Source organism: Ochotona princeps, chromosome 31 (assembly GCF_030435755.1).
Source record: "Ochotona princeps isolate mOchPri1 chromosome 31, mOchPri1.hap1, whole genome shotgun sequence".
Lineage (NCBI taxonomy): Eukaryota > Metazoa > Chordata > Mammalia > Lagomorpha > Ochotonidae > Ochotona > Ochotona princeps.
Window position 1 is genome coordinate 9,564,686 of NC_080862.1, and position 26,904 is coordinate 9,591,589.

Consider the following 26,904-nt stretch of genomic DNA (forward strand, 5'->3'; position numbering starts at 1 on the left):
CTTTAAAACAAGCAAAAGAAGCTATTGCGACAAAAAGCACTTTGGATTATTACTGAGCAAGCAAAAATGAACACGAACAGAAGGGAACTCTTAACAAGCATTTCTATTTTGAGATGAAAGATTTGATCTCCGTTTCTTCTTCAACTTTTTCTAATCTAGATCCAATCCAGCAGCAGCGCACTGACACCTTAGTTCCAGATTCTGTTTCAAATCCATTTACTCTTTTTCATTTCCACAACTACCACTATAAGCTAAGTTGCTATCGTTTCTCTACTGAACTGCTGTAAGGTCCTTCGTTTTTCCCTCAACCTGTTTTTGCTTTATAATCATCCCATCGACACAAGGGAGGAAAGAATCATATTTTTAAAATGTGACTAGATTCCTGTTGTAAAACTCCTGTCAAAAGTCTCTAGTGGTTTCCCCACGTTCTTCAAACGTGTCCACAACCTACTTTTTCAATTTCATCATAAATCTCTTATGTGTTCCTTCCACTATTGAAATAAAAGTTATAATAACCTATAAATCACAAAAGGAGCTCATGTGTCTTGCCCCCCAAATTTATTCTTTATTTATTTATTCATAGAGATAGGGATCTTGCTACAGATAGTTAGCAAATATATGCTTTGACCATGAAAATAACAGTATGATTAAACCAATATGGTCTGTGGAAAACTCAGACAGATAGGGTACCAAGACTAAGATCCTTGACTAATATTTGGAATAATCAAGATCATTCACCTTCTATCTCAGACATCAATGAAATAGCAAATAACAATTTTAAAATAACTTTTAAAATGTGGACTTTCTTGAACGAGAAAACAGCTATATACTAGACTACCATTTCCACTGATAACAATTTTAAACTTCAGAAAGAAAACGTTTTTAAAAAAACAACAACGCTATTTGAAGGCAATAGCAAGGAAACAAGCAGGCACTACAAGGAGTGTAACCCTTGAAAGAGGAAAAACACACCAAACGAGGTCCACACTGACCTCACGTAACTCCAGTTTGTTTCTTCAGTGAGCAGGCAAGGTTCAGAAGAAAACAGCTCTTGTGGAAAGCTGCAGGTGTACTGGGAATTAAATCATGGACAAAGAATCGAGACTGGTATTGCAGTGTAGTGTGTAAAGCTATCTTGTGCAAAGTTGTCATTCCAAATGGGCACTGCTGCATTTCTGACCCAGCTCTCTGCTACTGAGCCTTGGAAAGCAATGGAGGCTGGCCCAAGTGTTTGGACCCCTGCACCCATGTGGGAGACTTGAAAGGAGCTCCCGGCTTTGCCCTCACCCAACGCCACCTGCTGGCAGTCATCTGAGGACTGAATAAGTGGACAGAGGCTCTCTCTGTCTCTCCCCTCTCTGTAAACTCTGCCTTTCAAATAAATTAATAAATTATTTTTTTTAAAAAAAAAAAAGTATGTCGCTGACAGAAAAGCTACAAACTGGGGGCAGAAATCTCAGAGCAAACTGGATACAGAGTGGCTGGCTCCTGAGTTTGAGTCCACGGGACAAAAATCTAGAAGTCGGGCCCGGCGGCGTGGCCTAGCGGTTAAAGTCCTCCTCGCCTTGAACGCCCCGGGATCCCATATGGGCGCCGGTTCTAATCCCGGCAGCTCCACTTCCCATCCAGCTCCCTGCTTGTGGCCTGGGAAAGCAGTCGAGGACGGCCCAGTGCATTGGGTCACTGCACCCGCGTGGGAGACCCGGAAGAGGCTCCTGGTTCCCGGCTTCGGATCAGCGCGCACCGGCCCGTTGCGGCTCACTTGGGGAGTGAATCATCGGATGGAAGATCTTCCTCTCTGTCTCTCCTCCTCTCTGTATATCCGGCTTTCCAATAATAATAAAATCTTTAAAAAAAAAAAATCTAGAAGTCCAGAGAGAGGCTCCAGGAGGGAATCTGAAGGCAATAGCAAGAGGTTACCAACAGCTGCTGTGACAGAAGCGGCGCTACCTCAGGCTTCCCGCTCAAACTCTGGCAAGCCTCGAAGAACTATATCCTGTGACTAAAAGCAAAGCTGAAACAGACCTATTCCAAGAAGCCCTAAAAACAAATCTCCACAGAATTGAGGTAATCTGCCAGTAATGTAACTCTGCTAACACAGAAGTGGAACTGGAGAGGCAGGCAGCGTGGCGCGATCATCATTCCATATTCACAGTGCACATTCCACATGCGGAGGTCCAGGCTTCTCTGTTACTGCCACTGATTGTTAGGGATTTTCACCACTAAACCAAGAGGCCAAATGCAGCGAGTCCCACAGGACGACTTCATTCCTGCAGCAGAGGTGGCCACGGGGAAGGGAGAGAAAGCAGAGATGACAGTGTTCAAAATTTAAAAAAGAGAGAGAGAGAGAAGAAAAGAAAAAAAAAAGGCAGGTGTTGGCACAGTAGTTAAGATGCTATTTTGGGGTGGCCAGCACAGTGGTTTAGTAGGTTAAGTCTCCACTTACAGTGCTAGCTTCCCATATAGGAGTTGATGCAAGCCTTGACTGCTTCACTGCTGGTCCAATTCCCTAACAATGTGCCTGGGAAAGCACTGAAAGGTACAGGTCCTCGGCCCATGCACCTATGTGGGAGACTGGGAAAAAACTCCAGGCTCCTGGTTTCAGACAGGTCTAGTTCCAGCTGTCATGATCATATGGAGGGTGAACTAGCAGATGGAAGACCTCTCTCTCTCTCTCTCTCTCTCTCTCTCCTTCTCTCCCTGTAAGTCTGCAAAAAAACCAGATGCTACTTGGGACATCACATCCCAAAGAAAGCACCTTAGGCTGTCCCTGATTCCCTCTTCCTGAAATCTACAAGAAGCAACAGGTGATGGCTCCATGAACAGGGTCCCCACCATCCATATGAGACCCCAGAGTTCTTGGAGTCCTGGCTTTGGCCAGTTCCTGTCCCAGCTGCTGCAGGTCACTGGAGAGGAAACCAGCAGATGGGAGGGCTCTGTCTCTAAAACAAGACAACAGTAAAACTACAAGACATATAGGGGGAAAAGAGCGATCCTGGCAACCTCTTAACAGGAGGTCATGGGCACAGAACGGGGGGGACCCCAGAGTGGAGCAGGTGGACAGGAGGAGGCTTGTATCCCAACACTGGAGACTCCCGGATCCTCACCAAGGACTATCAGTATGGGCACCAAGGACTACATCCCAACTGCTAACGAGACCACGGGGAATTGGAGTGCCTTCAGAGGCCAAAACTCTGAGGTCATCCACCCCTGTTTGGATCTACCACATGGGATGGAAGAAGCCCAAATCCTCCCTCACAGGATTCAAGGTCATCAGAACAACAGCCAGGAGCCCTGAGCAGTCCACAGAAACAGAAAAACAGTAAACTTCCTTTGGAACTAGGGAGAGGAGCTTTCTCTGGTCCTTACTTAGTTCCAACTTTGGGTCCCCACCCTGTCTCGCAATGATCATCAGGATCGCTCCTCAAAACAAACAAACAAACTTCTAGAATAGACGGACAGAAAACAACAAGGAAAGCTTAGAACCAGACAGCAAATGGTCACAAAGATTAGTTACTCCTCACTAAGGTATTGAAAATTTGTCTGCACACCCCTCCTAAAACTGTTCTGCACCTCAATTGTTGACATATGCCTTGTTAGAGTTATAAGCCAGTTTAGACTATCCTAAAATCTGCCAAGTTCAGCAAAATTATGCTTCAACACAATAAACTGCTAAATACTAAAATGAAAACAGACACAAGACAGCTGAATAGTACCCTATAGCCATTTTAAGGCGTATAGAAGCCGGTTGTATATAAACTAAAATTGAAATGTCAATGAAGTAGTCACAGGATGTGGTTAAGAACTTGCATTTTTTTTTTAACATATTGGTTACTCAATACCATGTCAATTAATTCCATAATGTTGTAAATTGTGTTGATGTTATGTTGTGGCTTTAAATTGATTGGGATGATATTCTGCCAGCTCTACCTTCAGACCAGGGATGGTCTCCCCAAGTAACTGTTGAATTTATCTGGACAATAAGATGCTGGACTCTATGTTTGGTATATGCTTGCAATGAAAGAATCTCAACTGAATTTGAACTGTGGTAATGCAACACGGTGGAGGAATCCACCATGGGGGGTGGGCATGGGGAGGGGTTGGGGGAATCCCAGAGTCTATGAAACTGTGTCACATAATGCAATGTAATTAATAATAATAATAATAATAAGGAAAGTCTCAGAGCCAGTGTTGTGGTGTAGCGGGTTCAGCAGCTGCCTGCAATATCGGCATCCGTTATAGGTATTAGTTCAAGTCCCAGCTGCTCAACTTCTGAATAAGATCCCTGTTAGTATGCCTAGGGGAGCATAAGATGGCACAATTGCTTAGGTCATGGTACTCATCAGTATGTGGGAGAGCCCGACCTGGGGACAGGCTGGGTTGGGCTAGGCTGTAGTTCCTGCCTGTTCACGCAAGAGCCAGGCCTGGGGGTGGGCTTGACCAGACAACTGCACCCACTGGTACATACACTGGATGGACTGAGCCTGTCCCTGAACCAGATGACACACTCGAGAGCAAGAGAGCAAGGTCTGAAGACCTCCCAGGTGAAGTTTTTTAGGGGGCTCCCCAACTAGACTGCTGCGCTTAATCCCTGCCCTATGACCTCAGGGAAAGTCACAAACAAATGTGGGCCAATCCTGGAGCACAAACTGCAGGACTGGGTGACCTTAGCTGCTGATTCTCCTGCAGGAATGGAGAGCAGACCCAGATGAACAACAACAACAAACAAACAAACAAAAGAAACAGTTGGAACACTCCAGGCTAGACTCTCCAGCAAGTACTCAGGTCTGGGGGCACACGAGGATACACAAGGACAGCCAATAGGTCTTGGAAAGAATTTCTGTCCTCTGGTGTAACAAAGCTGACAACTTCTTAGAACAATCAAGACCACTCAAATAACCCCCTACACCAGTCTCAGTCCCTAGGCACTGAGAGAGTGTGACAACAAGAAACTACCTTACACTGTTTTTCTCTCACCCCGCAAGGACAAAGGAGGGAAAACCCTAACACCAAACCTCTCCGTCCTCACTAAGATCAAAGGCATCATCTTACATGGGTCTCTAACCTCCTCACCTTTGTAACAAATATTACGTTTTTTTAAATAATAGAAAAAGGCCCTGGCATGGCAGCCTAGTGGCTGAAGTCCTTGCCTGGCTTGCACCAGGATCAGATGTTGGCACCAGTTCGTGTCCTGGCTGCTCCACTTCCCACCCAGCTCGCTGCTTGTGGCCTGGGAAAGTAGTCGAGGACAGCCCAAAGCCTTAGCACTCTGCATCCATGTGGGAGATCTGGCTTTGAATCGGCTCAGCTGCGGCGCTTGCGGCCACTTGGGGAGTGAAGGAGCAGACAAAAGATCTTCCTGTCTCTCCTTCTCTCTGTAAATCTGAGTTTCCAGTAAAAATCAATAAATGCATAAAAACAACAGGAAAAAAAATAAACACCATAATCAAAGTTTTCAAAACATAAAAAGTATGCTACAAAAGTTTACAATATTTATACAAACAACTCTTAAAAATCAGTAAGAAGGGCCTACCTTAATGGCTTAGTAGTTAAATCCTTGCCTTGTACGCACTGCTGTCCACATGGATGTCAGTTCGTGTCCCAGCACCTCCACTTCCCTTCTAGCTCCTTACTTGTGACCTAAGAAAGCAGTAAAGGACAGCCCAAAGCCTGGGGATCTTGTACCCATGTAGGAAACCCAGAGGAAGCTCCGGGCTCCTGGCTTCGGATTGGCTCAGCTCCGGCAGTTGTGGCCACTTGAGGAGTGAATCAGTGGACAGAAGATCTCTCTCTCTCCCTCTCTCTCTCCCTCTCTCTGTAAATCTTCCTTTCCAAAATAATAAATAAATACAAATTTTAAAAAATCAGTAAGAAAATGAACAAAGAATATGAACGGACATTTTACAAAAGAAATGCTAACAACCCCACAAATATAAACATGATCAATATCATTAATAATCAGAGAAAAGTAAATTTAAAATGAAATACCGTTTCTTCCTTATCAGAATAGCAAAGGTAAGAAGGCTTGCAATACCCAGTGCTGGTAAAGCTATAAGGAAGAACAAAGGGATCTCGCAGAATTTGCTTTTGTAAAAAGTACAAGAATCACAGTGTGCACAACCAAGATCTCTAAGAAACACTGTAACAGTAAAGAAAACATTCAGTGATTGTCAAAGAAATCTTTTCAACTGTTGCATACTTAGCTGACAGAACGCCATGAAGGCAGTAGAGCTGAAGTCGGTTTGTAATCAGGTATAAAATAACATGAATGAGCAATTTAAACAGAGAGGGGGAAAGTTGATGCTTCAGGGCTGGACTGTCAGCTTCCGGCTCACCGTGTCCTCAGGGCACATACTGCCTCCTCCTTCCTTATCCCAACTTCTTCTTTGCACAGCAGGAAGACCTGCTCAGCCCAGATCTAATCTCACCAGCTGTGTTTCTCAAGGCTCACCCTGAGCAGAGAAGCAGCGCACTGCCATCACCCTAAGGACAATTCGCAGAACCAGAGACCCACAGCTCCTTCAAGGATTGCCCAAACTGGCACCCTTTCCTTGAAGCCTCCTACAAAAAAAAAGGGGGGGGCGGGGGGAACCTGTCATCTGTTGAGAGATTAAATGTTCTCTTTCTTTCACCTCAAACTCTTGACTTGTTACTGGGGGCGGGGATGGAGTTTTCCTCTTAACTGACCTTATCTTCTATCCTTAGCATTATACGTTGTGCACAGCAGAAAACAGACAGTAAAGCTGTGTTCAATACCTGATGGCACCAATGTTTGATTTGATGGGTGATGTGCTGTACACTGATTAATCTGTGGCATGTGCAGGCAAGTAAGTGACTGAGCGGCACCCCGAGTGATTCACCCATGGTGACAGATCGACCCATCAGCCAGGTAAGTGAGCACGCAACAAAGAGAATACACAGCTGACCAAACAAGTGGCCTGGGAGTTAATAATAACTGAACAATTGAGCTAGTGACCAAGCAAGGAGTTATGAGTCAGCAAGTGATGAAGGAATAAGGGTTGATGAGTGAAACAAAATGGATTGAATTAACAAATCTCTAATGATCGCAATGTTAACGACTCCATAATACAATACTGAATTAAAATGAGTCGGTTTGCAGTGAACAGGATGACCCTACACATTTAAAACACATTTGAAATGGTATGTAAACTTACTACTAAGCAAAGACATCTAAAAGATACTAAAACCCACTCATCAAGTTGTGTCAGCCGCAAGAAGCACTTGTAAGTATGTTTCTCCCCTTCGCCGAGAATAATTAATTTTATACAGATCACTTTTATTCACTTGAATTTTATTGGAAGAGACATTGTTCAAATCTTATATACTACAATTACCTCCTAAAACTGTGTACTAAATGACCCAAATAAATGTATCATGCATCTTAAAACAATGTCACAACTGTTACATTTAAGCAAGGGATATATGATGAATATTTAAAGCTACTGAAGCCAAACTTTTTAATTTCACATTGGACCATTCAACAAAATTGAAACCACATCTTCCTGCTTAATAGAGAGCTGGAAAGGGTAGCTGACTCCCCAGATTGAGTCCCTGGCCTGTTTTCTAAGCAACGAGACAGACTGTAATCCGCTCCTTAGAATCACGCCTCAGGATGACTACACAGCAAAATGAAGATTTATGATTCTACATAAATGCAACAATATATATAATTATGAATAATGTACACAAAGGAATGATAATAGAAGTGGGGAAATGTTTCAAATAGATCTTTGAAAGCTTTTTTTTTTCCTTCCTTAAAGTACCATTTCAAAACGATTATTTTTCAAGCCCATACCGTTGCAGGGGAATTCATGCGAAAGAGAAAAGAGACGTTGGTTCTTGTCATACATGAGAGGAGAATTTTCCAGCAGACATGTATTAAAGATGGAAACCTCCTGTCACAGCGCATCAGGAGGTGGTAGGCTTTCAAGAGAGGAAACTCGAGACAACAGAAGTGGTACCTGTTAAGCAGGATTAGGATAAAAACACTAGTGCAACAGCTGACAATCACAGGCAGAATTCTAATCCTGTCTACTCAAAACAATATGCAAAGATAAATTGATTAATAAATAGTGGGGGAAAAAAAACAAGGATAAATCCTAGTTTCTCATCCTTCCGTCAAGAAACAGCCTAACTCTCCCCCCTTCTTAAATCTGAATAGGTTTCTGACATATTTATAAACCAACAGCATGACACAAAAGTTACATAGTGTGCAACTGGAAAGGATTAATCATAAATAAATACATAGTCACAGAGAAATGAAACGGTGACTTTGAAATCCCAACTCACTATGTGAAAAAAAACCTTACCAGCTTTAGGACCTCACGTTGTGAAAAAGTCCAGGCCACATAAGCATGCTCCAATGAACAGGCGGGCTGAGAGCCCAGTCAACTGTCAGCGTCAACTCCCTCTCAAGTAAAAAGAAGCCCCTGAGGGCTGCAATCTCCCTCCGAGCTGGCAAGCTCTCTGAGCTCCCACACACTGCGCCGCGGAAGCACACGCTTCCCCAACGTGTCCCATCCAAGCTTCTTTCACAGAGCTAGTTTTTTTGGGGGGGCGGGGCTAATTGTGTTTTACAACAGCGGCAACCACAATAACAAGGGGGGTCTTCTAGAAAGTTCATGAAAATGTTGCATTATTTTTAAATAAATGGATTTCAAGAAGTTTTGTAGCCAAATACATCTTTTATTTGTATTTTCAACGAACCATCATAGATAATGCCGAAAAGGATGCCACAAAGGGAAGAAGTAACACAAGAAAAGAAGGAGGGCAAGGGCTCCTCTAAGTCAAGTGAATCTGAAGCCCTAAACGCGTCACTGAACAATTCTGCCATTGGAGAAATGAAAGAGGCAAAGAAGAGGAAGCAGGAAGTTCTAGTCTTCTTTTTTTAGGAAGTTCTACCAATGGTGAATTATTTTCAATCAAAATACAGAGATAAGAACCAGAAGACACCATGAGATTTGAAAGCAGTTTCCTTGGAGAACAGAAATCGGAGACTAGAGGTAGGGGTGAAGGAATGGGGAAAGCAGGGGCCTGCTGGGTTTGTTAAAAGCCTGGCGAGCCATTTCCTTTTTAACTCTAACATATTTCACCCTGTGATTCTTTTTAAGGTAATAAAAATAAAACACACAGTCCATTCCCTTATTTTTAAAAAAGAGAAAAAAAATGAGACCGAATAGTTACATGGCTTGCTCAAAATCGCATACCACACTGACAGCAGGGTAAGTCTCCAGTCCCTGATTTGCAAATCAGAGCATGATCTTGGTATTACAAAAACATTACCTCATAGCATTATTCTTCACCATCAGAATTTATGAGACTAAAATCATTCAATAAGTAGTGATGAATACCTTTCTTCCAAAAAGTAATACCAAAAAAAAAAAAAGCAGCAGCAGCAGCAAGCAGAAAGCAGCAAGCAGGAGCTCCAGGAAACTCACAGAAAGCTGGCATCACACTCGGGAAAAGCACGCAAGGGAAACCAAGGGCTGGCGAACCATTCCAACCTGGATCATACTATGTGGCCACACTGCACAGGCATCACAATAACTCGTGTTTTAATTTGTCCTAGCCAGTCCTCCTCAACTGGCAATTCAATCATTCTACCCTTAGTTCTATGAGTTATCTATCAAGAATTTCTCTTCCATTTCAGGGATAGGGTCTACTGTTTGATTTAGACTTGACCAGTACAAAAGTGCCGAGACATCACTTGTCTAATGCTTTGGTTTGGATATGGTGTGGGTGTCCCTCTGATGTTCATGGGGTGCGGGTTTGGTACTCAGTGTGGCAGTATGCTGAGGTGATAATGATATCTTTAAGAGATGATGCCTAAAGGCTGGCATTTGGCACAAGTTAAGCTGCCATCTAGGGCACTGGATGCCATACCAGAGTGCCCTGTTTGAACTCCAACCTTTCTGCTCCTGCTAGTGCAAGAGGTGATAGTTCCAGTAGCTGTGGTTCCTGCCACTCACACAGGAAGCCCAGATTGAATTTGGTCCTAGCATTTTGTCCTAAACCAGCCCTGGCTGTTGTGGTATTTAGGAAATCAACCATCTAATGGCAAATCTCTCTCCCTTTCAAATAAAATCAAAATAAAAATTTAAAAATTTCTTTCATGTAAAAAAAAAGGGGGGGCAATGCTTAGTGGGCGGTGTTCAGGTTGTTGAGGGCATGGTTTTAAAACAAGTTAAGGCAGCTTTCACGGGGTTCCTGAGTTCTCCCAAAAGCCAGCTATCACACAAACGAATCTGACCCCCCGAATCATTGCTCACTGGTGTTCAGTGATGAGTTGTGATCTTTTCCTCCCACAAGGCTCTATTGTTGGAGGACTGCTGGCTGTGAAGCCCTGAACCAGAGATATCCTGACACCTGAGTTATGCCCGTGAACATCTGCAAGTGTAAGTTAAATAAACCTCCTTCCTGTATAAAGTCATCTAGCCTCAGGTGTTTCAATATTGTTCCACAAACTGGGCTTGAAGGAAAGCTGTAACCAAGGCTAAAACTATGAAAGCAGCTTTGGAACTGAGTAGCAGAAGTTGGAACAAAAAGCCTAGAACATTATAAGCAGGGCTTGACAGGCAATTTGGGTAAGAATTCAGAGACAAGGAGTCTAGGGGAATAGCCTCAGGTGGAAATGAGGGGTCCACCAGGAACTGAAGTAATGCCACGAGCTCCAAGAACCAAGAGGCACTATGCCCGCGTCCTAACACTTGACCAAGGGCTTAATTGTACAGTTGTGGAATAGCCTGTTGGGTAGAGGATACTGCAAAGCAACAACGAATTTGCAAGTGGTATTTGGGTTGTGCTGGCTGCTTGTAGTAAGTTCTCTGATGAAATTTGGAGGCAAAAGGAAATGGATAAGAAAGACTTGGAAAATTCATTGTCTAGCCAGGGAAGGAGAAAGGAGAAATCCTGTAAGGATACGAGAAGACAGACTGGAGCCCACAGAGGAGACTAGCAAGAATACTATTCCTCAGACGTCAGTGAGGCCACTGCTCAGATCACGTGGGGTGGGGGGTGTGGGGAGGGCAGAGACTTTCCAGGACAGAACTGTTTCTGGGAGCTTTGGGCACTAGAAATGCCCCTGGGGGGGCCTCAGGACTTTGACTTTCCAGCAAAGTATCTTATGGCCCCAGCAGCTATGGTTCAACCAAGCTCATGTTCAGTCACATGGGCAGACCTTGGTATCCACAGAGAACTTATGTCCCAGGCACAAAGACTATGAGAGTTATGGGGTCCTGGCACTTCCATGGAGACCCCAAAGGAAAGCCTAAAACGCCAGACAGTTTGCTGTGGAGTCAAAGGTTGTCCTAGTTCTGACGGGGTGATTGCTGATGATGCTGTGAGAATGGAACAGTGCCAGGGACCCCAGGAAAGGCAGAGAAAAACATCAACGGGCTGTGCCCAGGCCAGCAACACCAGCAATAGGAGGCCCCAGAGCAGCCAACAAAGCCACAGGGGCAGAGCTGCTCAAGGCCTTGGGGGCCCACCCTTTGCCTCAATGGGCACAGGTGCCATACTTGGAATTTTAGGATTTAACATCTGCCCTGCAGAGTCTTACTTTGGACTGAGCATTCCTTTCGACTTTTCTATTATTCCTTCCTTTTGAAATAGGAGCATTTCAACCCCCAAAAGACAAATACCATATGTTCTTTCTAATATAAGAAATCATCATACCAATTGGAATGTACAGAAATGGAGACTACCATATCCAGATGTGAAGACACAACACAACATGCATCCCTACTTCCAAACAAAAGATTGACTCCCAGTGAAAGTATTGGACATATTTAGACAATGCGATGCTGGACTGACATTATATCAGCAATGCTGGGGAATACTTAAGTAACAGACTGATGGAATTGGAACTCCTTATGAAGGGATGCACTGTTGTGACAATATGTGGAAAATCAGTTGTGGTGGTGGGAATTGGGGGACGGGGAATCCCAGACTATACAGAATTGTATCACGAAATTCAAAATTTAAAATAAAACTAATAATAAATTCAAAATAAAAATGAAATAGGAATATTTATCCTCTCTCTGTACCATCACTGTGTTTGGTAAACACATTGCTTTCATTTTATCTTTACTTGACAAAGATTAACAGTTGAAACACGGGCCCAGCGGTGTGGCCTAGCGGCTAAAATCCTCGCCTTGAAAGCCCCGGGATCCCATATGGGTGCCGGTTCTAATCCCGGCAGCTCCACTTCCCATCCAGCTCCCTGCTTGTGGCCTGGGAAAGCAGTTGAGGACGGCCCAATGCATTGGGACCCTGCACCCGCGTGGGAGACCTGGAAGAGGTTCCTGGTTCCTGGCTTCGGATCGGCGCACACCAGCCCTTTGCGGCTCACTTGGGGAGTGAATCATCAGACGGAAGATCTTCCTCTCTGTCTCTCCTCCTCTCTGTATATCTGACTTTGTAATAAAAATAAATCTTAAAAAAAAAAAAAAACAGTTGAAACACAATTTGTGTTACAGCAGAGGACACCTTGGCCTTGGATGGCTGAGTGATGCTAGAACCAGTTAAAATTTCAGTTCTACTGAAGATGGGACGAATGTCATCCCCCATGATGAGGAGAACACGAACCTTGGAGGCCAGGTGTAAAAGCCTACGGCTGGATATGTTTCAGTCTGTCCCACAATAATGCACGTGTTGGAAGCTCGATCCCCAGGGTGGCAGTATTGGGAGGTGGCCTTAGGCCAAGATGGTGTGCCCTCAGACAGCCCTGGAGGACCCTGGTCACTCTGGCTACCATAGTGTGATCCATAGTGTGATCCTTCCTGACGTACTGTGATCCACCATGATCTGGCACAGCCAGGAAGGCGCTCACCAGGAGCCAACAAACCAATGAGATTGTCCAGTCTCAGACTTTAAATCTCCAGATGTGTGGGCTAACCTAACTTCTTTTCTTGATTAGGTTAGTCTACTTCAGGCATTTCATTACAGCAACAGTAAATGGTCCAAAACATCTGCCCTGCTGTTACTCACAGTGAACAAATACGGGGTTAATTCTGGTAGGAAACAGTTCCACTAGAGAGAGATAGTATAACAAGACACAGATGAGTAAGACACTATCAGAAAGGACCTCCAAGTCTTGATTGAGATGAAAATGTTCATCAGGGGTTCCAGTGATGGACAGCTTTAAACAGAAGTCTCCACTGACCAACTGTTGGATTCAAAGGTCTTTCTTAAACTAACAAGCAAAGTACCTAGCTCTTCATGGAACAACTATGTATAATTTTTCCTCTTCTTCTGCTCTTCAAGATTTAATATTATGAAAGCCACTAACGCACGTTGAGGATCTCCTTTCAACTCAAATTCTTATTTCTCGGCTGACACCGACAAGGGTTACCTGGTTATCAATCACACTTCAACCTACTCCGCACCTGCCTCTCTCCTCCTAACTGTGCCTTGGTCTCTTTTACCTGTTATCTGCTCACCTACTCCCTAGTGATGGGCAAGTCCCACACTCAATCTCAGGTCCTGTACTCTTCTCTCGGAACACAATGCTACCTTAACTTCTTCACCAAGTTCCAGTCATATGTCCTACTGTCTGTCTATTTCAACATGCCTATTCTGTTGTCTACAGATCAAAAACATGAACTCAATTGTCCAGATTGCCACAAACACCTACTCAGAGTACTTAACCATCTATCATCAACTCAATTCCAACCCTTTGTCACCAACTCAGGAACTTTGGACACATTTTAAAACCTGTCAGCTTCTCAAGGTTTTTAATGCGCAAAATGTTAAGATGGACTGGTACAGATATCCTGAGATATCTTCAAGTTCCAACATTCATTAATTTCCCCCTTCACTGAGGATCAAACCTGGAGTCTTTTTTTTAACTACTCCTTTGTCCTGTCTTCCTTTTTTATCCAATCCATAACCAAGTCTTGTGACATCAAGTCAGAATTATTTCCTATAAGTTCAAGTCCCATCACTCCAGGCCCAGACTTTTTTCCCCATCTCTGCATCACTTCTCTTTCCAGTTCATATCATAGCTAGGACAGGTGCCACTTTATTTTTCCTAATATTATTTTAACGAGCTCTTTTTTCCCCAATTCAAGATTTGTGATGGTTTCTCATTATCCATGGTATGAGGTATATTCTGCTCATCCCGACACCAAAAAGCCACCCATAATATAACTGCAATCTCTACTTTTTATCCGATTTCTTAATAGTCTCTCATATAATCTTAATTTCAGTCAAGTTGTTTTATGCACTATTCTTTGAACATGTCGTCCATATTCTACCTTATATGATAGACAAGTCACTTCCTTTTATGAAAATCAAACCCTGCCCTGCTTTAATTCTACCTCCTTTTTTTCTAGAGAATTCTCTGCTCACGTCAAATCTAAGTGGTCTCAAATATCTATACCTTTTATTATTCATCACATATACCCCGCAATTGTAACTCTTCAGGGAACCTACTTCATATTTTTCACCTTTTTTTTTTTATCTTTGGGACATGGTTAAAAAAAAAATCTTCCCCACCATAGATATTTATGGAGTAAAGTTACATTTTAATATATAATCAGCCAACATCTATCAAAAGTTATAACATTACGGAGTTATAGAACTATGTGAAAAGAAAAAAAAATTAGCAAGAAACACTTTCACAAATTGTGCAGAATTTTAACTGGAAATACAGTACTAGCTACAGCTATAGTGAAAACAATTATAACAGCTCACAGTTAAGGATAGCTTAATATGCTGGGCTTGTGAGGTTTTAACTCACTCAATTCTCCCTACATTCCTACGGGGAAAGTACTACAATTCTCCCTTTTTCCAGATTAGCAGAGTAAGGCACTAGTTGTTCCAGACCTAATGAGCAGTGTAAAAGGACATTAGGCTTGCATGGAAGAAAGACTGAGTTTATCAGCAACAGAAGAAGCATGACTTGCTTCTCAAAACTCCTGACCTCCACTTCCAAGACAACAGCAGGAAACGCATGCCGAGAACCCGGAGACAAAATACTCCACAGGGCAGAGGTGGATTAGACAGCGTATTCTGAAAGCCAGGAAAACAATGTTAAATTTAACAGGTGAAAAATGTCAATACAGCCAAGATTTGGGGGTAAGAGAACACCACAATAAGAATTCTGACAGTGATAGCTCTATTGAGAAAAACTGAAGGAAGAGACTGATCAGATTTTCAGTATGCTAAGCTCAGGTGGTCAAGGCAGGAAAGCAGAAATCAGAGAGGCCAGAAGACATACAAACATGTCATTTGCGTTAATATAAACATAAACAAAAGAGCTAGTTTAAACATAATCTCTAAAGGAAAGCCTACATGACCAGGAGGGGAGGAAATTAAGGGGCATAAATCATGATTGGCACTTGGGGCCATGTTGTTAAACAGCAGCAGTAGTATATTACTGAAAAAAAAAAAAGATGAATAAAAAAAGCAAACAACAGAATTAGTTACAAAGTAAAAGAACTGAAGTTCTAAAGCTATTAGCAGGAGGGAAAAAAATGTATCTAGCCATGATTTGCTGTAACCAGCATTATATTTTGTTGGAAAAGCCACCAATTAAACATAAAGGCAAGAGGTTCTCAAGACATCTTCATTCAGGAATCCCTTAAGAATCTTCGCAACTTAGGCCAAAAGAAACGTGAGGAAATCTTCAAAATTGTTCTTGAATAACATGTGTTGTGAAAAACAAATGTGGACGAATTCCAAAAAAAAATTATCCATGAAAATAAAATCTCCTAATATTTTTCCACAAGCCTTTCTTAAGTACTAGGATTCTTCATAGGCTTTGTCCTCATACCTTAAAAAAAAAAAAAAATACAACTTCTCCAACCATGGGCTCAAAGTCGACTCTACCACACGGTCACTTCCTGTTCCACATTGATTTCAGCACCTCGATTTGTGTTTTTTGTTTTGTTTTGTTTAGCAGAGCAAGTTCTAAGAAGACAGCTTTACAAACAGGTGACAGTGTAATAAGGGATGTTGGTATATAACGCTAAAGCTGAACCACCTCAGGCTAACGGTTCAAGGAGCTCATCGCTCCTTTATGCACCTGGGCACATAGTTTGAGACGGGGAGACTGACCAGGCCCCCCAAAAAATGCAGCTGGAGAGGAGCAAAAGACAGGTTCTTAACACAGTTTAACCACAAGAGGGCAGCACCACAGCAGGTAGGGGCATCAAGGGGACTCAAGGCAAGCAATGAGTTAACCCTTAGTCTGCTCACCATCTCAAAGCTCTTTGGCCCTTTATACTGAAGAGGAAGAAACACCAGTCCTGGCAGGGACATTCTGCCTTTATCTCATTTTCCTTCTAACAGCCCAGCCATGAAGGCAGCCAAGACTCCAACGGTGGCCAAGCAATCTACCACTTTGTATGCATCTCCTCCAACCCTCACAACAACCTCCAAAGAGAAGCAAGGCTCAAGAGTTGTTTTAAGATTTATCTATTTTCATTGGAAAGGCAGACCCACACGGAGATGGAGAGACAGACAGAAAGATCCTCTGTCCTCCGGATCACTCCCAAAGCAACCACAACGGCCAGAGCTGAACTGATCTGAAGCCAGGAGCCAGGAGCTTCTTCTGGGTCTCCCATGCATGTGCAGGGTCCCAGGGCTTAGGGCCATCCTCGACTGCTTTCCCAGGCCACAAGCAGGGAGCTGGATGGGAAGTGGAGCAGCTAGGACACAAACTGGTGCCCACATGAGATCCCAGCGCATGCAGGGCGAGGATTCCAGCCACCAGGCTTCCGCACGGGGCCCAGCTCAAGAGTTTTTAAACCATCCGAGTCTCAAGCATGAAGAATACAATGATTCCAACCCGTATGGGACTCCAAAGTCAACACACTTTTCTAATTCTGCCTCCAAAGGCTTCTGCCCGCCATTAACAGGCAGGTGAAGTACAGAAAGATGCCCTTGTCCCACAGCGCTGGGGACCGGGCACCAAAGGAAGCACACTGCCGGAGCTGGTCCCTCACAGGTGTTATCACTGCAATCACAGGATGCTCCGTTAAGGCAAGCCCAAGCCTCAGGTGCTCACACAGCCAACCGCCACGCAGGCTTCCCATAAACGCACGGACTGTTAGCTAAGTGCTATGCACATGGAGTTTGCACATCAAAAAGCTCACCAAAGCCACTGTCACACCTGAAGTGGTACAAGCTGATGACCCAGGCGTTGCATCACAAGCTTCAGGAACCCGACAACTCCCATTCCCAGAGCTATTATGAAACCCAGAGCAGTTGTCGCCTCCCTTATTCCCACTTGGGGTTTCCTTCAACACATGTCTCCTGCCCTCTCTGACACATTCAGGCCTGTCCTCATCCTGTTCATTCAAAGAAAAGGAGTTTCCTCCCTGACAGAGTAATCACCAACCAGAAAGCCAACCGGGTAAACTCAACCGACCACAGCAAGCTTGGGCAGATTAAAAAAAAACATCCAGGAAACAAGTCTCCTAATGTGGGAGCAGAAACCCCAGGACGGACAACTAAGGCCTCCACAGCATTTGAGAAGCGTTCTGGAGAAATTCTGGCCGCTGGAGCTGAAAGGTTCAGGGCCAACACTCCACTTCTCCCCCCTGCACAGCCACTGTGGATCCAAGAGCGACCCTCCACACCGCACCCCTCCAATGCCCTCCTAGGGCAACACCGAAAAGTTCAACACCGCCCTGATCCCCGAACCCCGCCGACTAAGCAGCAACACGCCCTGCCTGTCTACACAAGCCCGTGACACCCGCAGCCCCTCTTCGCAGAGGGAAGGAAGCCATGGGGCGGGGAGGGGGCAGCCAGGATGGGTACCCACCGTCGGTGGCCGAGGGAGGAAGGGAGGGAGGGCCTCTTTGTGCAGAAAACACTTCACATCTTGTTCTAGTTGCCTGCTTTTGAAACCTACAAAAAATAGATATATATATATATTTTAAAGCAGCAGTTAAAACCCAACAGAAACAGATACTCTCTTCTAGGTTAAAATGTCTTAAAATTTTACAAGAGGGATAAGCCAGGGGGTGGTGAGGGCAGCATGAGGCACCCACGGATGCAAGCAGCAACCAACATACTCCTTTCTGGGTTTCCTCTAAACGAAGATTTTTTTTTTTTCCTGACACTCAAGTTCATTGCCAGTAGCAGGATCAGGGGGATGGGGATATGGGAGGCAGAGGATCGGGAGGGTGGGAAGGGGTTGGAGAGAGATAGCTGCTGGTCCCCCCAGCCCCTCCCACGCTGCCCCCAGAGGCCAGGCAGTGATAACGCCCACCCCATCGGCTGCACCGATAAGGCGCCCGGGGCTCCCCCCCCAAACCCCCATCCCCATGCTCTCCGGGGAGGCTGGTCCTACCTACCTACCAGGCGCCTCCGGCTTGGGCCAAGGTGTCTTGGTGACGCCCCCAGAGCGGGCAAGGGTCCGAGCGTCCGCCAGGCTGGGCCCTTCGGGGGGCCCTCCCGTGCGGGCTCGCTTCCCCACTCACATCCCTGGGAGCGCAGCGACCGAGCGAGCGAGCGGGGCCTTCTTCCTGCGCGGCGAGGGGCAGCCCTGCGCCCCCCGGACGGGCCCAGGCGGGGGTGCGGCCGCCGAGGGGCCAAGGGAAGGGCAGAGGCGGAGGTGCCAACTTCCCCCCGGAGAGCCCGGCGCCGGCCCAGCCTGTCAAGCGCCGCCGGAGGCCGTTAGCCGCGGCCGCTGCTGCCCCCTTCTGCCGCTCTTCCTCCTCTCCCCTTCCTGCAACCCACGCCACTCCCACTCCGGGCAGCCGGGAAGCCGTCACGGCCGCAAGTCTCCACCCTCTCGCAGGCCACACCGTCCTTGTCAGCGCCGTAGGCGACAAGGCGACGCTCCCTTTGGCGTTGGCGTCCTGCCACCCCCGCCGCGGTCCGGCGGCCTGTGGGTGACGGACTGAGGAGGCCGCCTCAGCGCCGACGGGGAGAAGGCGGCGGACGGACGGCGCTGGACGCGCGCGCCCTGCGACTGCGCGTGCGCCGCGAGGCTGGCTGGCTGACTGACGGACGGACGGACGGACGGGGTCGGACCTCTTGGCGACGCGGCCTCGCTACTACCGCGGCCCAAAGCGAGACTGGGTGGAAGTGGCCGGGGTCGGCCGAGCCCTGGAGTCCCGCGGAGGCCGGGCCCTCTCCGGAGGGGAGGGTGTCCGTGTGTGCCTGCCCTGGAGGCGGCTGGGAATGAGTCAGCCGGGCCTACGCAGACTTTCCCCACCCTTTTCTGCTTTCGCTTCCACTTTCCGGGTACTGCGGAGACCTCTTCTTCCCCTCCTCAGCGCAGGACGCTGGGGCCCCCCATCCCCGCGAGGTGGGCAGCGCTCTCAAGGCTTGCTGTTCCCCTGCGATGAAATCCCTGCCTGGAGTCTGCCACCACTGCTGGGCGAGGATGCCACGAGGTGCCCGGCGGGCTGCAGGCTGGCAAGCGGGCCGAGCGTTTAGAGAAATAACTTTCATGGTCCCAGTGAGCCCCATTCATTCCCTCATAAGTACTGACAGCCTGCTAGGTACACGGGACTGTACAGACACTCCACCCCAGCCCCCGGAGACACACACACACATACACACACAGAACTGTAATTGCATAAGATGCTGATGTGTACCGGCCACAAAGAAAATACGAAGTAATGGAGCAGGAAGTGAGGGGGAGTGTGGGAGTGTGGTGTTTTCCAGTGGGCAGGCAAGACATCTCAAAATCTGGGACCATTATGAATAGAGATATAAAAAAGAAGAATGAACCCGACCTGTCAGTCTCCCATGGGAGGAGTGGGCGTGGACGAGAACTTCAGGTTGGGGGACTAGCACAGAGATGCTGAAAAATAGGCAGGAGCTGTGTTTGGCAAGTTCAAGGGCAAGGGAAGAGGTCAGAGGTCAGTGTGCCTGGAGGACACTGAAGGCTGAAGTGTTTGACCCCTTTCACTTGGTAGCCCCTCTCTGTCAACTGAGGGGAAGTGAGCCACTTAGGGGTTTGCCTTAAGGTCTACCTTAGGTTGAGTGGCGAGTTTTTGCTATTGGGCTGTACTTTGTGTTGAATGTCTTATTTTTAGTTTTGTTCTCGTCTGCGAGACCAATTGCAAAAGGTCTTTCAGTAGATGATAGCAGAACAGGAAATGACTTGAATTTGTGCTGATTCCTTTAAAATAAATAATTGATAAAGCTGGTTTTTTTTTTCCTGATGAGAGGGAGGGATTTGTAGGGAAATTGGGTAACTACAGCTACCCTCTTCCAGGTAAAAGATGCCAGAAGATCCTTCTTTTAAAGAGATTAGAAATGAGAGTTGTGAGTCCATGACAAATCTAAAATCTGCCTAAAATATAAAATTACTAACAGCAACAACTATGGGTTCCAAAAACTATTACTGAGGTAGACACCAAAACAAAAGCCCAAAGTAGTGAAGGTGATCTTAATGTCATGGTAAAAATGAAAAACATCCAAACTGCAGAAATGGAAGTGTTACCTATTGTGAGAAGGGGCGGGGGGAATACCTGTTGTCAAAGACTAAACAATTTAGAAACGAGGCAAAAGCATTCATTCTAATAAGTACTGGTAATAGACTGGCATTGTGGCACAGTGGGTAAAGCCACCGCTTGTGACGTCAGGATCCTCTTTGAGGTCACTTCCCAGCTGCTGCACTTCTGATCCAGCTCTGCACTAAAGGCCTGGGAGAAGTGCTTGGACTCCTGCCCCTTCCACTGGAGATCCTGATGAAGTCCCTGGCTCCCAGCCTTGCCTCGTCGCAGCCTTCTAGGAACTGAATCAGCACATGGCAGATCAATTGCAATCTCTCTCTTTCTTTGATTTCTAAATGAATCTTTAAGTGCTGTGTATATTTTTTGCAATGATGTATTATTCAAGTAGGCATGATATTTTTTCATGTCCACAGTTTGTTGACTTGAATATTGAGGATATTTTGTGAAGGAAGATAGGGTTTATTATTATTATTATTATTATTTGTTTGGGTTTTTATTTGGATTGGAAGGCAAAGAGATAGAGAGGGCCCTCCCATCTGCTGATTCACTCCCTGCATGCCCACAACAGCTAGAGCTGGGCCAGGCCAAAGCAAGAAGCCAAGAATTCAATCTCCTAAGCCCCACGTGGGTAGCAGAGTCTCCAGTACTTGATCCATTATCTGCTGCCTTCCACGGTGCATTAGCAGAAGCCTGGAACTGACAGGGCAGCTGGATCTTGAAACCAAACACCCTGAAATGATATATGATCATCCCAAGTGACATATTCAACACCACGCTAACCACCTGTCCCTCTTTTTTTTTTCATATTAGGAACCTGAGTTATGGAAGATAAGATGGATAAGGGAAATGTATTATCCTTAGGCTTATTACACTAAGAAGTTTTCCCACCTCACAGAAAGATGAAGTAACTCAAAGACTCAAAGTCTCTCTCCTCACTAAGATTGGCTACCCTGAGATGTTGAACTTTTTCCAGTCTGTGTCTTAAAGAATTTTTGAGTTCTTTATATGATTCCTGGTGACTTTCACAGTAGGAACCTGCTCCCAGGGCAAACATTTCAGAAAGTTTCCTCTTGCTCTGCTAATGGTAAAGGACAATTCCAAGGGATTTAACCAAGTTCTTCCTGACATCCGTGCAATATGGAGAAACAAAAGATGTGAGCTCCATAGCTACACACTGAGATTCAGAATTGATTATATGGCCAGAGCCAAAAGGTAGACATTAATGGAAACGACCAGTTGTGGGGCTGTGTGTGGGGTCTGCCTACCAAACTGGGCTTCTACCATGGACAGGCCTTGTAGTATGTCTTAATGGTCACTCTCAAACCCAACACCCTTACAAGGCTTTGATTCATTGAATGTGAGATGGAGCCTGGGATTCTGTATCACTTTTGAATTCTTACGTAGTTTTACTTCGAAGACAAGGCTTTCAATCCAGGACCAAAAGTTTAAAAACTTCAGTCTGAGACTCTGGGTAACAGTGATTTCAGTCGGGTTCACCAAATAAGTCACTTAAACTGTCTTAAGCTTTCATTTTTCACATTAGTATGAGGATGATAATAGCTCTGTCCAAAGAGATATTTTGAAGATTAAATGAAAAGGCGTTTTAGGGGTTGCTGTGGTGGCACAGTAGGCAAATCCTCCACCTGCAGCTCTGACATCCCACATGCTCACTGGTTCTTGTCTTAGCAGCTCCCCTTCTAATGGTCTGGGAAAGCAACAGAGGATGGCCCAAGTGCTTGGGCCTACATCCAAGTGAGAACTGGCAGGAGCTCATGACTTCCAGCTTCAGACCGTCCCAAGTCTGACTGTTGTGGCCATTTGGGGAGTAAATCAATGGATGAAAAAAATCTCTCTCTCTGTAACTCAAGTACAATAAATAAATCATTTAAGAAAAAAGCAGTATTTTAAAACCTTTAGCACAGTTGGTAAATGTCTATTATGGTCATGGAATGTCAATTTTACAGATAACAGCACACTGGGAGGTATTAGCAGTACGTTGAATTCTCTTAAAAATGTCCTGAAACATTTGTCACAATTAGAGCTCTGCGCCACACAGAACGGGAAGGAAATGAGCCGAGTTGTTATGAATGCAAAGACCTGCATTTGGAGATTTTTGAAAATAATGTCACTAAATGATGGTGCCATGAAGACCTCATTCTTAAGTGCATTATTAAATGTGAGAGCACAAATGCAGGAGGAACCGTTAGAAGGCAAAACCAGCTCAAATCAAGATATGGAAATAGATCCAAAACTTAGGACTTAGTTTGTTTCCTTCCAGAAGGAAACAGTACTCAGGGCTGACTTATTCAGGGCCCAGATTGATTGAGCAAAAGGTAAAGGCAGAGAGTATGAGTTAAGCTAACAAACATGCAAACATTTTTTTTTTTACATTACATATCCAAAATATTTCAGGACCATTCATTTTTGTTCATTTTTAAAATTAGGTTGACTATGTCAAAGAAATTTTTCAAAATATCCACACTTCAGCATATTCTTGTCTTGACATTAATCGTCTCATCTTTCCTTATAGACAAAAAGGCACAGATGAACAATGCTTCCTTCCCCGGGAGAACCAGAGCAGTTACATTTTCCTACATGTCAGCTCAATCAGTTTTCCTCGCGGCAAACTAGGAAATGATCAGCTCCTTCCAGTGCCAGTAATCATGTGGCCAGCTATGCTAAATGTCAACTGCACCTGTGTTCTACATTTTAAACTTAAAAGCATGATGGGGGTGGGGGAAGTAGCTGAGGGCTCAGTGGCTAAATCTTGCAAGTGCCGAATCTCACACAGGCGCCAATTGGAGTCCCAGCTGTCCCACTGCCCATCCAGCTCTCTGCTTATTGCCTGGGAAGGTAGCAGAGAATGGCCCAAAGCCTTGGAACATTGCACCCATGTGGGAGACCCAGAAGAAGATCCTGGCTCCTGACTTAGGATCAACTCAGCTCTGGCCATTGTGGTCATTCGGGGAGTGAACCAGCAGATGGAAGATCTTTCTCGGTTTCTCTCCTACTCTTTGTAAATCTGCCTTTCCTATAAAAAGAACAAATGAATCTTTGAGAGAAGGAGAGAGAGAAAAAAAACTGGTACCTACTTACTGAAGATATTTTTGTTAAAAAAGACTCCTACCAGGACTTACTCTTAAGAGCAGCAATCTTCCTGGCACAATTGCTAGTTGGTAATACACTGATTCCCAAGGCCATCGCTTCTCGGCCTTTTGGCTAAGATCAAGTGTAGATTCCAAGGCCTAATTTAGACAACGGGTTCTGCTCTCTTTCTCTGAAAAGTATCCAGCTTTAAGCACCTAAGTCTTTGTTTGTGGCCGTGCTTCTCAACTCTGGGATGTAGACCCCTGGCTCGAGCTGAACCAGCCTCTGTCACTTGAAACAAGGTTATCGAGGCTCTGAATTTAAGATTATTGCGGGATGAGGCTGCCATCTTTGTGTGTGGAGTTGCATAGAAAGTTGGTTTGCTGTAAGAGAAACAGAACGACAGAAGAAAGAAACAAAGGGCAGGAAGAGGAAGGGGGAGGGGAGGGGGAACGTGGTCTGGGGCCTTATAGCTTTTCAGTTTCCTCTTTCTTGCAAGGACCAGCAAACTTTCTGTATTTGGCATATTAGAAATACTTCCTTATAAAAATTTCTCCTTTTTTACTTAAACTAGATAAAGTTTCAGAGTATTTACAGCTAAAACAGACTAGAGTAAGACAAGTCTCAATTCACCGATGAGAAGAAGATACAGTCTTTCACAACATGGAAAAAAATTTTTTTAATTCAATTTACTCATACATTTTGAAGTTTACCTTCAATCATAAGGCCAGAGAGAATCTGAGGTATTCCCTGAAGCCTACAGGCTCTTACAAGACCCACTGTAAAAGGGCTGTCAGCAGACAATACCAGGATAGGTGATGAACTGAATTCATGCTGACACCTTGGAGATAATTCGTGAACCAAAGCTGCGGTTTTCTCCTAAGGGGGAGGGGGGAAGGGCAGAATTTGCAGGAAAATTGCATCCTACAGCTATTGTTCTAAAGGTAAAATATGCTAGGATAGCATCACCTACTATACCCCCACCGTTCTCATTCTCCTGCCCACTCATACCTTCTTCAGCCTGTGTGTAACTCAATCATTGTATAAATTTTCTGGACTGTGGTGATATTAATTGCTGTGATCACCCCACTCCAGCTTCAGTACTGACTCGGATTATGTATGAACTTATCAGACCAGTGTGCTGGGCTACTGAGTATTTCACTATTGCCTAAAAACCTATACAACTGAGCCAGGAAGTAAGGCATGGCACATTTCTCAATTTTAACTTCTCCTTCTGTCTACTGCCTGAACATAGCACCTCCAAATATCTACAATTTGCTCTTAACCGGACATTTTTCTTCTCTTTTGCCATTTTTTAAATCTCCTGCCTTCTCTTTCTGAAGCTCTGAGTTTGTATCTCTCTCTCTCTTTCTCTCTCTCTCTCTCTCTCTCTCCCACCCTCTCTCTCTAACTTAAATGACATTTATTTTTATAGGAAAGGCAAATTTACAGAAAGAAGGAGAGACAGAGAGGAAAAGATCTTCCATCTGCTAGTTCACTCCCCAAATGACCACAACAGCCGGAGCTGAGCTGATCTGAAGCCAGGAGCCAATAAGCAGAGAGCTGAATGGGAAGTGGAGAAGCCAGAACACAATCCAGCACCCACATGGAATGCCACGCTTGGATGTGGAGGATTAGCCACTTTACCCATTGTGCCAACCCCTGAAATTTATGTTTAAAAAACACACACTTATGACCGATATGCTTTAAAGGCCACTGAATCAAAATCCTGTATTCAAGTCATATATGTTAAGTAATTGTTGGTAATAATTTCACACAGGTGTGACATGCATGTTAAGATACCACTTGGGATGTTCCCACTTCATATCAGAGTTCTGGTTTGATTCCCTATTACTAGGTGTTGCTGATCCAGCTTCCTGCTAACAAAGATGAGAGGCAGTGGACATTAGCCGAAGTACTTGGGTTGCTGATGCCCACGTGGGTGATCCTGATAGGGTTCCTGACAGTTGGCTCTGGCCTGCCTTCCCCCTGAATAATGTGGGCACTTGGGAAGTAAATTAACAGATAGAAGAACTCCCCTACCTCTGTCTCTGCTTCTTCCACTCTGCCTTTCCTATAAATAAATAGATCCTTCACTGGAAAAACCTGGTCAAACTTAAAGTCAGCTACAAAGGGACGAGAAAAAATGGAATTAAAGGACAAGTGGTGGACCTGACGCGATAGCCTACTGGCTAAAGTCCTCGCCTTGCGCACACCGAGATCCCATATGACTGCCGATCAGTCCCGCTTCCGAATCAGCTCCCTGCTTGTGACCTGGGAAAGCAGTAGAGGACAGCCCAAAGTCTTGGGACCCTGCACCCACAGGAGAGACTCCTGGCTCCTAGCTTCAGATTGGCTCAGCTCAGCTCTGGCCATTGTGGCCACTTGAGGAATGAATCATTGGATGGAGAGGATGGAAGATCTTCCTCTCTGTCTCTCCTCCTCTCTGTAATTCTGACTTTCCAATAAAAGTAAATAAATCTTAAAAACAAGTGGTGCAATAAAACAATTACAATATCCATGAAGAGTTCTTTTTCCAGTGATCTTTTTGAATATGCCTCATACTATGGGTTATTTCCCACCCCTCACCAAAAAACTGTGGAAGTCCCATGAATGTGACCTTTTTCAAAAATAGGGCCCTTGTAGGGTGTAGTCAATGGAAAGTGCGATCATATGTCAGTATGATTGGTCTACTTGTAAGAAGACAGACGCGGGAAGAGAAGAGCTAAATGAAGAAGAATCAGATTAGAGTGATGACAGCTACCGGTGAGGACACCTCAGAGTGCTGGAAATCCCAAGAGGCAAGAAAGGACCACATCCTAAAGGTTGCATTTGCAGGCAACATGGCCCTGGGAACACTTTGAGTCTGGAAGCAGAGACTTCACAACTATGAAAGAGTATCTCTTTATTTTAAGCTGCTTCACAGCGTAGAAAGCTATCCTCTCAAACTGAAATTGACACACACACACACACAAAACACCTGGAAATAGTGTTCTCTTCTCCCATCTGTGCTTCTCACAACACATGAAGAGGGCCATCCACCTGTAGTTTTGCGTCGCTCTTTTTGTAGAAGGTGACCGTGAACACACACCACAAACTGAAGTAGCATTTTACTGTCACCTCCACCTGTCACGGGGCAGGCGTAAAGTGCTGTAATAGTCTTCAGGCTAACTCTTCAGCCGAGTACTCTCATGGCACGGGAATTTTCATATCATGTGTCCATTCGGCCTTTTCAGTGCTCACAGGAAATACTCGGGGAATCCGCAGCGTCACCAAGTAAATTATGTCACAACAACGATGACTTTGGAAAATTTTTGAAACTGCAAACTCCGAGAACAGATATGTTTTAAGGCTCGTGAACACTTCTCATTGT

The 26,904-nt window shown here is 45.1% G+C and overlaps 1 protein-coding gene across 4 annotated transcripts in view; it reads right to left on the reverse strand.

Moving 5' to 3' along the window:
- The window catches only part of JAK2 (Janus kinase 2), a 76,701-nt gene extending 50,118 nt beyond the window's left edge, over window positions 1–26,583 (reverse strand). The window contains exons 1-2 of one of the 4 annotated variants that reach the window (XM_058657320.1): window positions 26,512–26,583; window positions 17,792–17,877 (exon numbers count right to left, since the gene is read on the reverse strand). The gene's annotated coding sequence lies outside the window, so the exon portion shown is untranslated. Of the gene's footprint in view, window positions 1–17,791; window positions 17,878–18,326; window positions 18,473–26,511 lie in introns of those variants that run through there. The other 3 variants (XM_058657318.1, XM_058657319.1, XM_058657321.1) reach the window with 3 other exon arrangements.
- Window positions 26,584–26,904: the final 321 nt, after the last annotated feature.